Below are 13,529 nucleotides of genomic sequence, written 5' to 3' on the forward strand. Positions count from 1 at the left end.
GAAATGCCAAATGTTCCAACCACGGTGGAAAACAGTTTGGAAGTTTCTAGTAAAACTAAACGTACCTTATCATATGGCCCAGCGATTTGTGTTTCCACACAAGGACTTTTACAGGACTGGTCACTGCACTTTATTCATAATAGCCCCAAAGTGGGAACGGCCCGATTGCATGTCGACAGGCCCGTGGGTGAACGAATCGTGCTCTATCCATACACTGGGATGCTGCCCAGCCAGGGGGCAGCTTTTGGGGGTGATGGTAATGGTTTAGGACTGGACCTTGGTGGTGGGGGTGGTTACGTGGGGGTCTACATTTGTCAAAACTCATGTAACTTTACACTTACCACAGGTGCATTTTATATACAAATTATACCTCCATAGAGTTTGACTCTCCTGGCATGATTTTACTTGCTTGAAGATGACCCTCTGGAGAGGGGACTAATGGTGCAGGTGGATAGAGGTCAGTTGCAGGAGGGATGTCCTTGACTAGGAAGTAGGGTAGGGTAGGGTCCAGCACTTAAATGGAACGACTTAAATGGAACGGGTATTGATACAATGGGGGGGGCGGGAGGAGGGGAGTTTCTTTACTTGGCTGAACAGAAAGCAATGTAGCCGCTGAGAGGAGAGAGGAGGGGTGGGGCACTGGAGGTTAAGGGGAATGATGAAAAGGGTGTGCAAGTCATTTCAGAGAAAAAATGGACCTCAGGCCTGCCTTCCCTCCCTGCTCCCACCCCCACCCCGTTCCCCTTGGGACTCCTTTCCCACATTCTTCTTTCCCACCCTTGTCTTACCGAAGCAGCCTGGAGGGGTGGCACTTTCAGCTTAACTCTTAAGACTCGTGACCATCATTATGGAAACTCCAGGCCATGTAGCCCCTGTGAGACTTCGTGGGAGGTGGGGGGGGGGCAGGAGTCTGCAGAGGGCTGCCTCCCCCCACAGTGTTTAAAGATCTGGAGAGCTCTGGGGCTTTGGGGAAGCAGCAGGCTGTCAGCAGCTTGGGGGTGGGGAGTCTGCTTCTCGCTCTCCCTTTGCTTGTGCTCTCCTGCTTTTCCTCTCCATCCCCACAACAAATAATTAAAACAAGAAAAAGAAAGAATAAGGAAATGCCTGTTTCCAACAGCCGCTTAGTTACAGAGGTAGACTTACTACACTTTTAAATATTTTTACCTAACATTTTTTAAAGCTCCCTAAATAATTATTGGCTCAAAGAGGCTTGAGAAGCAAAGGACCATGGCCCTGGGGCAGGGAGAAACTAAAGCTCAGTTGGACCGCTCTTGACAAGACTGGGCAGAGCACTGAGGCTCTGAGAGGTCATCTCTGCCAAATGACACCCTGTATCTCCCTGGTGTCAGGAGCTCTGTAGGCGGAGGTGGTACACGAGGCCAGGCGTGCTCCAGGAGAAGTCGGAGTTGTGGTGACCCCCCCACCCCCTGCCCGGAGTCACCTCAGCCCTCCCAGGTGAGACGTAACCAGCTTGTGCATTCAGAGCCTTTGCAGTTGCATTTTCTTCCCCTTCGCAGACAGAGAGACAGGACAGGACAGAGACGTTTTGTCATGGAGGGCAGTTGTCACGGTTCCCACAGCCTGGCACCTATAGAGAAAAAGGGCAGTATTAACGGAAACTCTATGCAAAACAGCTTCTCTCCCAAGAGCATGCAAGATATGTTATTGTCTGAGCAGCTGCTGCCAAACTGTGGGGAATCTGCTCATTGAGTTGATCCCTACGGGCGGCGCAGGGGAGTGGGCCATGCAGGGACAGACCCAACAGAGCTCTGTCTTGGTCTCCCGCCACCAACCGAGGAGCACCCCGAGCCCTAGGCTTCTTCCAGAAGGTCAGAGGAGAAGAAGGTATAAAATAGTCATTCAGAAGAGTGGGCCAGAGAGGACCCCTCCACCCTGGCCGTGCCTGCTTGAGGTTAAAGACCACGAACTCCATCATCAGGGTGGGGAGGTCTCCCCATCTGTAGGCAGGAGCAGGCTGAGAGCTGAACTTAACTGGCATTGTCACTTGCCAAAGGATCCCAGGGAAGGGATCAACCTTGGAATTAAGCTGGGTGTGAAAAGACAGGAGGAGGAGGTGGGATTCCACCCCAGGAAAAAAATGTCCAATCTGCTCTTTCTTCATTCACAAACTCTGCATTGCAACACCCCTTCCATGAGGCTGTGAGCATCCTGGGATGTACCCCGTGGGCTCCTGAATGGAGCCCTGGACATGGCAGGTATCGCTGAGGGGTGTGACGGGCGTGAAGGGCGGTTTGTGGGTGCGATGTTGACAGAGAACCCCGAGGCAGCCCCGGCTGGGGTGGGAAAGCGGAGCCAAGCACCCTGCGGCCACTCCACCTTCCCCAGCATCTCTGCAAATCCACCTGGGTCCCTCATCCCCTGGCCATGAGCATCTTAGATGTTCTCACGAACGCATGCACCCTCTCCTGCTAAGCTTGGCTGTTGCCCTATGGGACCCCCTAGGTAGTTTCCTACTCTTTGAGTGGAAGGACCAGGGAGCAGAAGCTGGCTTTGTTGTTTCTCAGGATGAAGTATCTCCCAGGAGACTCCTTACACCCCTGCGAAAGGGCCACCCAAGCTCCATGGCCCTGGCTGCAGAGGTCTGCCATCCTCACCCTCATTTCTGCAGCATACCTCTCTGTCCATGCCTTTGCAATGCAGGGGTGGGGGGATGCTGTGGCCCCTCCTTTGTATGGGGCCAGCCAAGCCTCAGCTTCCTGTCCACCTCCTCCCCTGTGCGTAGGCTGCAGGGTCCTGTTGACAAAGATCAGCCTTTTCTTCCACTGAGATCGGGGAGGGGGAGTTGCTCTCCAAGCTCAGCCCATCTTCCATGCTGACTGGGGCTCCCTCCCAAGTTTCTCGGCTCAGTCTCTGGCATTTAGAGCAACCCTGTCAACCTGTCTCCCCTCCCCTTGGACCGGCGGTCCCTGTACCTTGCCCTTTTCTGCCCAGGGTGGATCCCGAGAGTCCACTTGACTCCAAACTTCTCAGCAACCCCTGTCCATTCACTGTGCCCTCCCCACACTGGGATTCCCCCTGCTCCCGCACACCTGCTCCTTCCCACTGGTGTCTAAATCAGCTCACGTCTGGCCCATCTTAAAAAAATAAAACAAAACCTTGACCTCATTTCTCCTAGGCTGAGCCATCTTCTGATTCCCCCACACTGTACCCAGACTTGGGACTTTTATTTTTGAGCTGACAGCTCTCAAACCATCACCTCCTTCCCAGAGCCCATCCAAAGCACCACTCACCAACCACAACTCCTGCTCGACATGACCACCCAGAGGTCCCTTGGGTGCAGTAGAGCCCCCTTCAGAACTGTGCTCTCTTCTCTGCCCACACAAACCCCAGTACCCCCCTACCTCCAGCATGACCCTTGCACAAAGGTATACATACTGTCCTCACAGGTGCCAAGAGTCCGGGGTCCCTCCCTGGCCGATTTCTTCAGTGTGCCATTCTGCTACAGGACGCTGCCAGGTCATCCCGGTTTCCCACCTTCAGCTGTGAGCACGCTCCATTCACATCCCACAGAGGAAGTAGAGGCAGCTTTCAAAATAAATTCTACCACGGCTCTCCCTACTGAAAAAGACATTAATGGGGTGTCTGGGTGGCTCAGTCATTTAAGCGGCTGCCTTCATCTGGGGTCTGCCCCACAGCGGGCTCCCTACTCAGCAAAGAGTCTGCTTCTCCCTCTCTGACCCTCCCCCCCACTTGTTCATTCTCTCACGCTCACTCTCCCTCAAACAAACAAAACACATTAATGGCTTCATTAACCTCACTAAAATAAAGTGCAAGGTGCCGCTAGTCCTTCAACCTTCTCCGCACACCTACAGTCCAGCCCCGCTCCACACCTTGCTCCCTCGCCCCGCCCCCCCCGCCCTTGGCCCCGCCCACACGGTCAATCTCCCGAAGCCCTGAGGCTCCCGCAGGGCAGTGGGCACCTGGGCTGAAGGGCTGTACAGCCGGGCTTTCCAATCCCAGCTCCACGTCTGCCTCGCCCTGGTCCCCTGTGCCACTCACTCCCTGTCTATGCGCCTCTGTCTCCTCATTGGTAAACTTGAGCGGGTAACGTTTCCTCGCATGTGGCTGCCCTCGGGTGCTCAGTAGATGTTCCCTGCTGCGGTCCGACCCCACGCTCCTTACAGCCCTGTCCTCCCTGGAACTTCAGAGATGGTGCCCTACCGTGCTGTTGGGAGCCTCTCCAGCTGCTCTTGCTCCCCCTCTCACGCCCTGGGCGCTGCCTGGCATCGACTCAGCCCTCACCTGGTACAGAGCTACCTTCTCCCCGTTTTACTCCATTGGTAGGTGTTGCTTTCACCGAAGGGAGCCAGTCAACAGATGCACGTGTTAAAGCCCAGAGGTGATGCCCACCCAGGAAGACACAACCAACCAGGGGCAGAACCAGGGTTCAAATCCAAGCTGTTGGGCTCCAGACCCTTTGCTTAAAACCCCTCCACCCTCTGTCTTCAGCTCTCCAAGTGCTCCAGGCTAGGTTATGGACTCCTCCTTCCCCCTTGAGCAACTCTCCCGTTCCCTGATGCATTTACTCACGAAGCTTTGTGTATTTCTTTCCCGCAGGCTCAGTTCTATCCCAGCCCCATGTCTGAGCTTGCCGGACACCGCCTCCTGTTGGGTCAGCCTTGGTCTCAGAGAGCCCCAGACTTACTTCAAACCCTTTCCTCTGCTATTGACCCAGCTGACTTTGCAGCTTTCTGGGAAAATTTCTTTCATTCAGCCTTGCAGGCTAGATTCTTGTGAGCGTCCCTACCTCCTTCGCCAGGCCGTTAGCCCCCAGAAGGCAGGACCCTGTCCTCGTGGTGCCTCTCTCTGCCTCGAGTATAGTGAAGGCAGATGAAACTCTGTCTCAGATCATATCCGGTCCTGACTTCCCTCTCTCCATGCAGGAAACTATTCTGTATCCTTTCTTTTGGCCTCTGGAATTTTTCCACTTGCCTCGTCCCTCTCCTGTCTCCCACATCCTGCTGCCCTGGTCAGGGCCACCTTCCAACTGTCTCAGATTCTTCCTGGCCTCCTCATTCCAACTGCCCAACTGTCATCCAGTCCTACCCCCTCACTACCGGGCCTTCACCCTGGCGTCCCTGCCCTCCCCTTATTTTGAAATGTTGCCCCTAATAACCTAAAACACGGTAATGGTTTTTGCTTTAAAAAAAAAACAAAACAAAACACATATGTGCCCTGGGGCACCGGGGTAGCTCGGTTGTTAAGTGGCTGCCTTCCACTCAGGTCATGATCCCGGGGTCCTGGGATCAAGCCCTGTGCCGGGCTCCCTGCTCAGCAGGGAGTCTGCTTGTCTCTCTCCCTCTGCTGCTCCCTCTGCTTATGCTCTGTCTCTGTCTTTCTCTTTCTGTCAAACAAAATAAAACACACACACACACACACACATACCACGTGCCCTGAATACAGCTGTGGGTCACCAGTTTACTGCCTATGATGAGCTGGAGCTAGGAGCAGAAAGGTCTTGAGGAAAAGGAGTGCTGTGTTCAGCCTCCACAATGGGCCCCACGGTCACTGCCTTCTGGTGTTTATGCCTCTGTGTAGTTTCCTTCCACACTGTCTCAAGGCTGGTCCATGTGATTGGAGTATATGGCAGAAGTATGACAGGTCACTTTTGAGGTGAGGTTATAAAAACCACCTCTCTCTCTCTCTCTCCCATAACTTGCTCTGAGGGAAGGAAGAACACTCAGAAATGAGGCCTTCTGCCAAAAGCCACATCCTGTGAGGCATCCACCTCCAAAGCAGATCCTCCCGCCCCAGTCAAGCCTCCAGTTGAGGGCAGGACTGACTGACGGCTTGACGGCAGCCCCGCAGGGGCTCTGAGTCACAGAGTCCCATAAGGCCGCTCCTCAGATTTCGGCCCTCAGAGACTGTGTGACTGAAAGCTCCTGGATCTGCGGGTCATTTGTTACATGGTGGTAGATAACTAATACAGAAGATGACATCCACTCATGGCCTTTGTCATTTACACATCGCTTTGGAGCTGCCGTGATGGGTCAGGTACTAACCTGAGCCCTGGGAATGAGGCATGAACAAAGCAGACCAAGTCTTTAGTATCCTAATGCTTTTCCTCTGGTCAGGGGAGGGAAATAATAAAGAGGAAAAAAGAGATATGCCAGAGGGTGATAAACGCTATGAAGAAAAACCAGTATAAGGTTGGGGTGAAGGGTATATATAGGCACGATATTCACATTTTACCCAAGTTGGCCAAAGGAGGCCTCTCTAATCAAATGCTGTTTGAGCAGAGACCTGAATGAGATGAGAAAACAGGGAAGAACGCAGAGACAAAGGGAACAGCCGAGTGGATGGCTCAGGACCCCTCACTTCTTACCTCTCCTTTGCTCATCCTCAGGAAAGGCTACCTCGTGTCTGGCCTAAATGGCTAGCTTGTCCTCCCAGGAACCTCCAGCTTGCGCTTTACCTGACCATGGTCTCCTCCCAACAAAACTGCCAAAGTGATCATACTAAAACCTAAATGAGATCCAAGTCACTGCTCCATGTAAACCCTATAAGGATTCCTCATTTCATTTAGAATAAAAATCGAAATCTTCCTCATGGCCTATAGGGCCTGACACGATGTGGCCCGTCACCGACATTTCGGCCCCCTCCCCTCCTAGTCCCTCCCTCACTCAGTGCCTCCAGTATCCCACCCCAGCCACAATGGCCTCCTTGCTGTCCCTACAACTTGGCCAGCAAACTCCTGCCTTCGGGCGTTTGCTCTGGTGTCCTTTCTGCCTGGAATATTCTTCCCTCTTCCTCACTTCCTGTAGTCTTTGCTCAGATCCCAACACATCAGTCAGTTTTATCTTGACCATATTATTTAATTCTGCAACCTGGCCCCCCCCTACAGGCCCACTGTCCCTAAATATGATCGCCTTTCACTTTTCTCCACAGCACTTACCCCTGTGAATATTAAGTGATTTATATTTTTAGTTTGCTGTGTATTTCAGACCACTAGAAGATAGGAATGCCCTTCTTCTGACTCGCTGAGGCTTTCCAGGTACCTGTGTTCCTGGCACACAGGTGACACTCTATAAATATTTGTTAAGTTAATTAATAAATGATTGGATGAGTGTTCCTCTCTCTCCAGTGACTGATTTGTGACCTTGAGCAAGAAACTTCTCCCTGGGCTTGTTCCCTTGTTCTTTCTCGAGAAAAGGACGAGATTGGTCCCTTCTAGGCTAGACTATCCACCTAGACAGTGGACAAAAGACACGGACAATGAGAGCTCAGTCCCAGATGTCTGCCATTCAAAATGTACTTGGGAAGATGCCTGGATGGCTCGGTGGGTTAAGCCGCTGTCTTCGGCTCAGGTCATGGTCTCAGGGTCCTACGATCGAGTCTCACATCAGGTTCCCTCCTCAGTGGGGCATCTGCTTCTCCCTCTGGTTGTGCTCCCTTCTTCTCTCTCTTTGACAAATAAATAAATAAAATCTTAAAAAAAAAAAAAACCCAAAAACAAAAAAACAAAATGTACTTGGGGGGACAAAAATCATGGGAAAAAAGTTTTTTTTGTCTGGAGTAAGTCACCAGCTGGGTCATTTGCCAGACCCTTCCCTCATGCCCATCTTTGCAATACTTCAGGAACAGATACCCAGTCAAGTAAAGGAACCTCGGGTTCATTACGAAGAAACTCTGATACAGTACGATGCCCCTCATGAAAATTAAAACACAGAAAGCCATATGACATAGTTCTCTTGCCTTCACATCTGTGTAGGAAAGTACAATATACTGGATATATTGGGGCACCTGGGTGGCTCAGTCAGTTGAGCCTTTGGCTCAGGTCACGATCCTGGGGTTCTGGGATCCAGCCCCACAGCAGGCTCTCTGCTCAGCAGGAAGCCTGCTTCTCCCCGTCCCTCTGTCCCCTACACCCCGCTCACATGCTCTCTTTCAAATAAATAAAATATTTTTTTAAAAGGAAAGTAACAATATACAATATAACAATATACATGGGAGTCAGTCACCAACTCCATGAACGTTTCCTCTCAGGAGCAGATACAGCTCTTAGGAGCAGACTTATTTAATCTGAGAGAGAGAAAGAATTCTGAAGCACATGGGGCGCCTGGGTGGCTCAGTGGGTTAAAGCCTCTGCCTTCGGCTCAGGTCATGATCTCAGGGTCTTGGGATCGAGCCCCACATCGGGCTCTCTGCTCAGTGGGGAGCCTGCTTTCTCCTCTCTCTCTCTCTGCCTGCCTCTCTGCCTACTTGTGATCTGTCTGTCAAATAAATAAATAAAATCTTAAAAAAAAAAATTCTGAAGCACATTATTTCAAAATATCAACATTGGTTAAATCTAATTGCTTCTTGTTTTTTGTTTGTTCTCTGTGTGACATAAGTGATCATTCACAGCCAACACTTTTTAAACACCTGGAATAGAGACGTTAGCCTACCGCCTCTCCCGTGACAGCTCAGGCCCAGGGCCCCACGAAGGCGCAGCTGCTTATGCTCCTCAGTTCCCAGTGTGAAATCCGGGGCCTGAGAGCCTCAGGAAACAAAGGCGAGGGGCTGAGCCCCATGGTCAGCAGCCCCTTCTGTGCTTCTCTTATGGGCCCCCTTCCCCTGAGAGATGAATGCTTGGAGGCAAGTCTCTGAGATCAGCACTTCTCGCTGATCTCAGCCAGAAGAGATCATTCACTTCTCTGTGAATGGTGGTGTGGGGAAAGGCCAGAACACCCAGGGTCTGCAACATCTCTTGCTTCACCAACCCACAAATACGGACTTCTTTGTGTTCTGAGAGATTAGACAACAGGTGGAAGCAGGAATGACAACTCACCGTCTGAGCGTGTGGTGTTGTGGGAACTGTGAACACACCCGGGCTGGCCTTTTTGCTGAGTACTTCACTCCACAAATACGTCATCACGGCTGGGTCTTCGGTTGCTGCGTCTGGTTTGGTGGAGTCGGTAACAGACTGCAGAGGCTTGAAGTGCTCAACCTGCCTGCTTCCCTGTAGGAGAGGTGAGGGGACCGGGGCTGAATCCTGTGGAGGTTCATTTTATTTTATACTACGTTTTGTTATTTATTTGACAGACAGAGCAAGATTGAGTGTGAGAGAGAGAGCACAAGCAGGGGAAGCAGAAGAGGGAGAGGGAGAAGCAGGCTCCTCACTGAACAGGGACCCCGATGTGTGGCTCAGTCCCAGGATTCTGAGATTATGACCTGAGCTGGAGGCAGACACTGAACTGACTGAGCCACCCAGGTGCCCAGAAGAGGTCCATTTTAACTTCCGTTTCCCCGGGAGCACTTCTGGCTCATCTAGCTCCTCCCAGTGGCCAGCCTGGTCTTACCTAGCTCTTTAGATTAAAAAGCATGTGCCATCAAAGAGAAGGGATGATTTGTCACAGTCTCTGGCAGGGCCAGCTCATGCTTTCCCCTTGTCACTGTCCTTGCCAGAGCAGGGGAAGTGAGACAGTGCATGTCCTGGGTCAGAAAAGGGGCACCACTGGGCTGAGGGCATGGGCAGCCAGAGTGGGAGCCTGAGGCCCAGGATGAGTTGCCCGCTCTATCTCATAAGCCCAGGCCACCGTGGGCAAGGTACTTCTCCTAATGCTTCAGTTTCCCCCTCTGTATAATACATCCCTCATAGGTCTATTTCAATATTTGAGTGGCCAAATAAATAAATAAAATAAAAAATAAATCACGGAAATGGCTTGCAATGGTACCTGATTTGGGGATGGTCACTGCTGATCCTGCTAGAGGTTTTTAGACCTAGGTAAGGTAAGAAAAGATAACATAAATATAAATTTCTTCCTCCCAGCTTCCAATCTTCTTGAACACTTCAAATACCACTGGCCTCTGTGTATGTCCCATTTGGGACTAACCCAAGAGACCATCTGTAATTAAGAGGCAAGTAGGTAGACCCAGGGGTTCCTCTCCCAAAAGAGACACAGCTTGTACTGGAGGATCCTGTTTTCCTGTCAGTTTTCTCCTCAGATGACTTCTGCTTCCCCAGCTGACTCCAAATATTCCAGATGTGTTAGTCTGATCAGATAGAGCCTCCCCACCTGAGACAATGGGAAGCTGAGCTCTAAGCAGGGGGTCTCCATAGTCATTATGAAATACCAGCCAACCAAATATACATATTATTATATGCTATGTAATAATTAGTAAGTCATATCATATATAAATATTTTATGTGTAATAAAAAATTCTCCAAGTCCCAGAATAAATCTTACAGGGATATTTTAAGGGATCAGCAAGAAGATTAGTGTTGGCGTTTGGAAAGGGCTTAACAGGACGCTTGCTAACAGTAAGCCCCCCATAAGGTGGAGCTGTTATATGCTACTATTAATAACTATCATTGACCATCTTTTCCGTCATCGTTATCAAACCGGGGCCAGAGACTTCAGCTATAACCTCCACACTGAGACCCGAGTCCCCGAGGCTGGGCGAAAGCGGTGAGCCTGCGGCTAGAGGAGGAAGTGCGCCCCTCACTGGATACACCCACCTACTCCCGGGCACCCTGCAGCGCCAAGAGTCCCGACAGCCTTTCTCTAGGTCCTCCGGGTCAGACTGGGACAAGGGGTAGGGGTTACCCGGTCCCCAAATGCTGCCTCTCTCTTGCAGAGGAACGAGTCCCTCTCCGCGTTCGACCTGCAAGCGCCATTCCCCCGCTGCGCTGCGGGGCTCGCTGGATCTTGTGCTCTCCCCTCCGGCTGGAGGATCCCCAAGCAGCCACCAGGCGAACCCCGGTCCCTAGGATCCCACGAGGTAGCGGACAGACGCCCGAAAAGCACCCGGAGCGCTCCGCCCGGGCGGCAAGGGCAGGGGTCAAAGGAAGAGCTGCTGCCCAGGCTTGCGTCCTCGCTCCTGAGCACCAAGTGGTATCACCACCCCCTCCCGGAGCCCTCTCGGGTATTAAGCCAGGCTCCCGGGTGGCTGCCAGCCCTGCGCCCTCCGCTCCCGGTTTCTCTCCCCGCTTCTCCGGGACGAAGGCACGGGCGACGTCCGGCAGGTGGCGCTGGCCGCGCTCGGGGACCCTACGCCGCCTCGGGGGTCCTGGCCCGGCGGTCCGCCCAGTGCCGCCGAGGGGGCCGCAGAGCAGGGCGCAGGGCCCTCCCGGCCCCGCTGCAGCGCCACGCGGGTGGGAGCCTACGGTGCCGGGGCCGCAGGCAGGGGTCCCCACCCCGCGCCCCCCAAGAGGTGGGTGACCATCGCCCATCGGTACAACCGCGGCGCTGCGGCTGCGTTACCTCCGGTGCGTCCTCGCAGCCGGGCGCTGCTCATCGCAGGAAAGCCCGAAGCCGGGAGTTTGACCAGGTGGGACCCGGAGGCCTGGGCTCCTGGCGCCGGGGGTGGGGTGGGCGTGCAGCAGCCGAGCCCCGCGCCTCCCACCCGAGGGCGGCCGGGACGCCCCGCCCCGCGGACCCCTGCGCTCAAAGCCGAGCGGCGGCTGGAATCTGCGCCCGGAGATCAGGTTACTTGGCTTCTGGCTTCCCCGATGTCAGGTCCCTTAGGTTCCCAGCTCTACCAAAAGACCCCGCCGGGCGCCCCTGGGCTCAGTGATTCCGGACGGGTCCCACAGCAACACTGGCGGGGAAGGAGCACCCGCTCTCCGTCAGCGCGAAGGTTTTCAGAAGGATCTCAGAGGACGGGGAAGGGACATTCTCCCCGCACTGGGAGACCCCTCACTTCCTCAGCGACACCTCACCCCCAGCCCCAGCTCCATCTACCACCATGAGCCCTCCTCCCCCCCAGCACACAAACGACAGACATCTCAGCCCCCGAGTTAAGCTTTCATAGCCTCTTACAAATAGCTGCTCCTTGGCCACCTGTGAACCTAGGGTGCGCTCACCTGGGGGGGTGGGGTGTGTGTCTCTAATCCGGAGATGGTGTAGCTAGAAGAAGGCAGAGCCTGGCGGTAGGTTGCTGCAGTTTGGATCTGGAATTCCGAGGTCTAAGCAGCCAGAAGGGAGGACACAGGTTGGGGGAACTGACCCCTTAGTCCCCAGGATTTCTACCCAGTGGGAAGGATGGTGAGTCTAGAGGACAGCGGGGCTCAGGAATGTGTGGGTCTCTTGCTGGGTTTCCCATCTCAGTCTTACCTGAATGTCTCCTCCACCTCCCCCAACCCCATCCCACCCTGGATTTCATTTTTCCCTCATTCCTCCATCCTTCTAGGTAGCCACCATCTCCTGGATCTCATTCATGTCTCCCTGCCTGTCTACCAGGTGGGCTCCACTTCTCTTCCCTTAGTCACACTGAGGGAGTCCATAACAATAATAAAATTCCACACTTACTTCATACCTGCTGTGAGACAAAGATTAAGTGCTTCACATAGATTAATTTACTTAATCCCCATAAAAACTCTATGCTGTAGGCACTACTACACCTTTGTTTTTAAGGTGGGGAAACTGAGGCAGCCAGGGATTAGATCTTTGTCAAAGGTCACCCAAATCTCAGAGCTGGAGCATGAACCCCCGCCATCTGGCTCTGGGGTCTGGTCCCTTAACTACCACATTCTGCTGTTTCTGGGCTGGGTTTCTTTTTTAACTTTTGGATATAACCGAGGAAGCAGAAACTTCATGTGGATTCCAGAGATCTTGAAGCAAGTTTCACCTCCTCTCTGGATGCTGTGATCTCTCTAACTCTGTGGCCCTATTTGTACCCCATGTGCTTCCAGTTTGTATTTTACTCCAGCATTTGCTAAGGTTCTGTTTGAACTTTCCAGTCTTGTCTCACATGGCTTTCGAAGAATTAAGAGAGTGGTAAGTCTGAGCAGTGCCCCTGTGAAGCCAGAATGTCAGAGGCAGGGAAACCAGTAAGTGGTTGGTTACCCAAAGAGAAGACAAATCTGTGGCCCCCAGGGTCTGCTAGTGGCCCGGCCTTCTTTCTACAGGTTTGTCCTTCAGTTCCCACCTTAGAGAGTCTGGTTTTGATTTTGTTGCAGAGGTAGCTTTTTATGTTCACTTTCTATCCAGTGTTCTCTCACCCCTTGTGGATTAGAGCCCCAGGTGTGCCCAGCCTCATCTGTGAGTCTGTCCTAGCCACAGAACTCCAGTTGCTTTAGGGAGAGAGCTTCTCGGGCAAGATTGGGGCCAACAGGAGGTCAGAGTTCAGGGACTATGGGATGAAGTTGAAGACATTCTTACCCCAATCCTCTCTCTGTGGGAAACATGGACCCCTGGAAGAAGAGTTGGTATGGGCCTTGGAAAGGAGGTTTGGCAACATACGTTGGCTGGCCACATTCTGCTCTGGTTATCTCAATGTAGATGATAGGTTCTGTCTTTGGACCAACTGAGTTCTGCCATCCTCTCCCTCCAGTACCACCCATTAGTGGTAACACCCATTAGAGAGTAAACTTTGGGGAGGCCCTGGAGGCCCAGGTCCCCGTAAGTGTTGGGATCTCAGCTTCTATCCCTAGCATATCAGACTGACTTGACTTTGGAATATCTTTTGGACGTTCAGAGGCTGGCACAGTGCTTTCTGAGATTCTGTGGGTAACCCGAAATGGGCAGTAAGGTTATCGAGCGGGGTAAAGGTCAGGATAGACGTCTAGGGAGCTTGGCTGAAGC

At 52.8% G+C, this 13,529-nt stretch overlaps 1 long non-coding RNA gene across 1 annotated transcript; it reads right to left on the reverse strand.

The window, feature by feature from the left end:
• Nucleotides 1–1,309: 1,309 nt before the first annotated feature.
• LOC125079518 (uncharacterized) lies at nucleotides 1,310–4,810 on the reverse strand. Its single transcript, XR_007121136.1, has 4 exons — nucleotides 4,769–4,810; nucleotides 4,674–4,679; nucleotides 3,397–3,572; nucleotides 1,310–1,588 (listed from the first exon to the last, which is right to left on the reverse strand). It is a non-coding gene; the product is annotated as an uncharacterized LOC125079518 (long non-coding RNA).
• Between the last annotated feature and the right edge of the window lie 8,719 nt (nucleotides 4,811–13,529).

This window comes from Lutra lutra, chromosome 10, assembly GCF_902655055.1.
Source record: "Lutra lutra chromosome 10, mLutLut1.2, whole genome shotgun sequence".
NCBI lineage: Eukaryota > Metazoa > Chordata > Mammalia > Carnivora > Mustelidae > Lutra > Lutra lutra.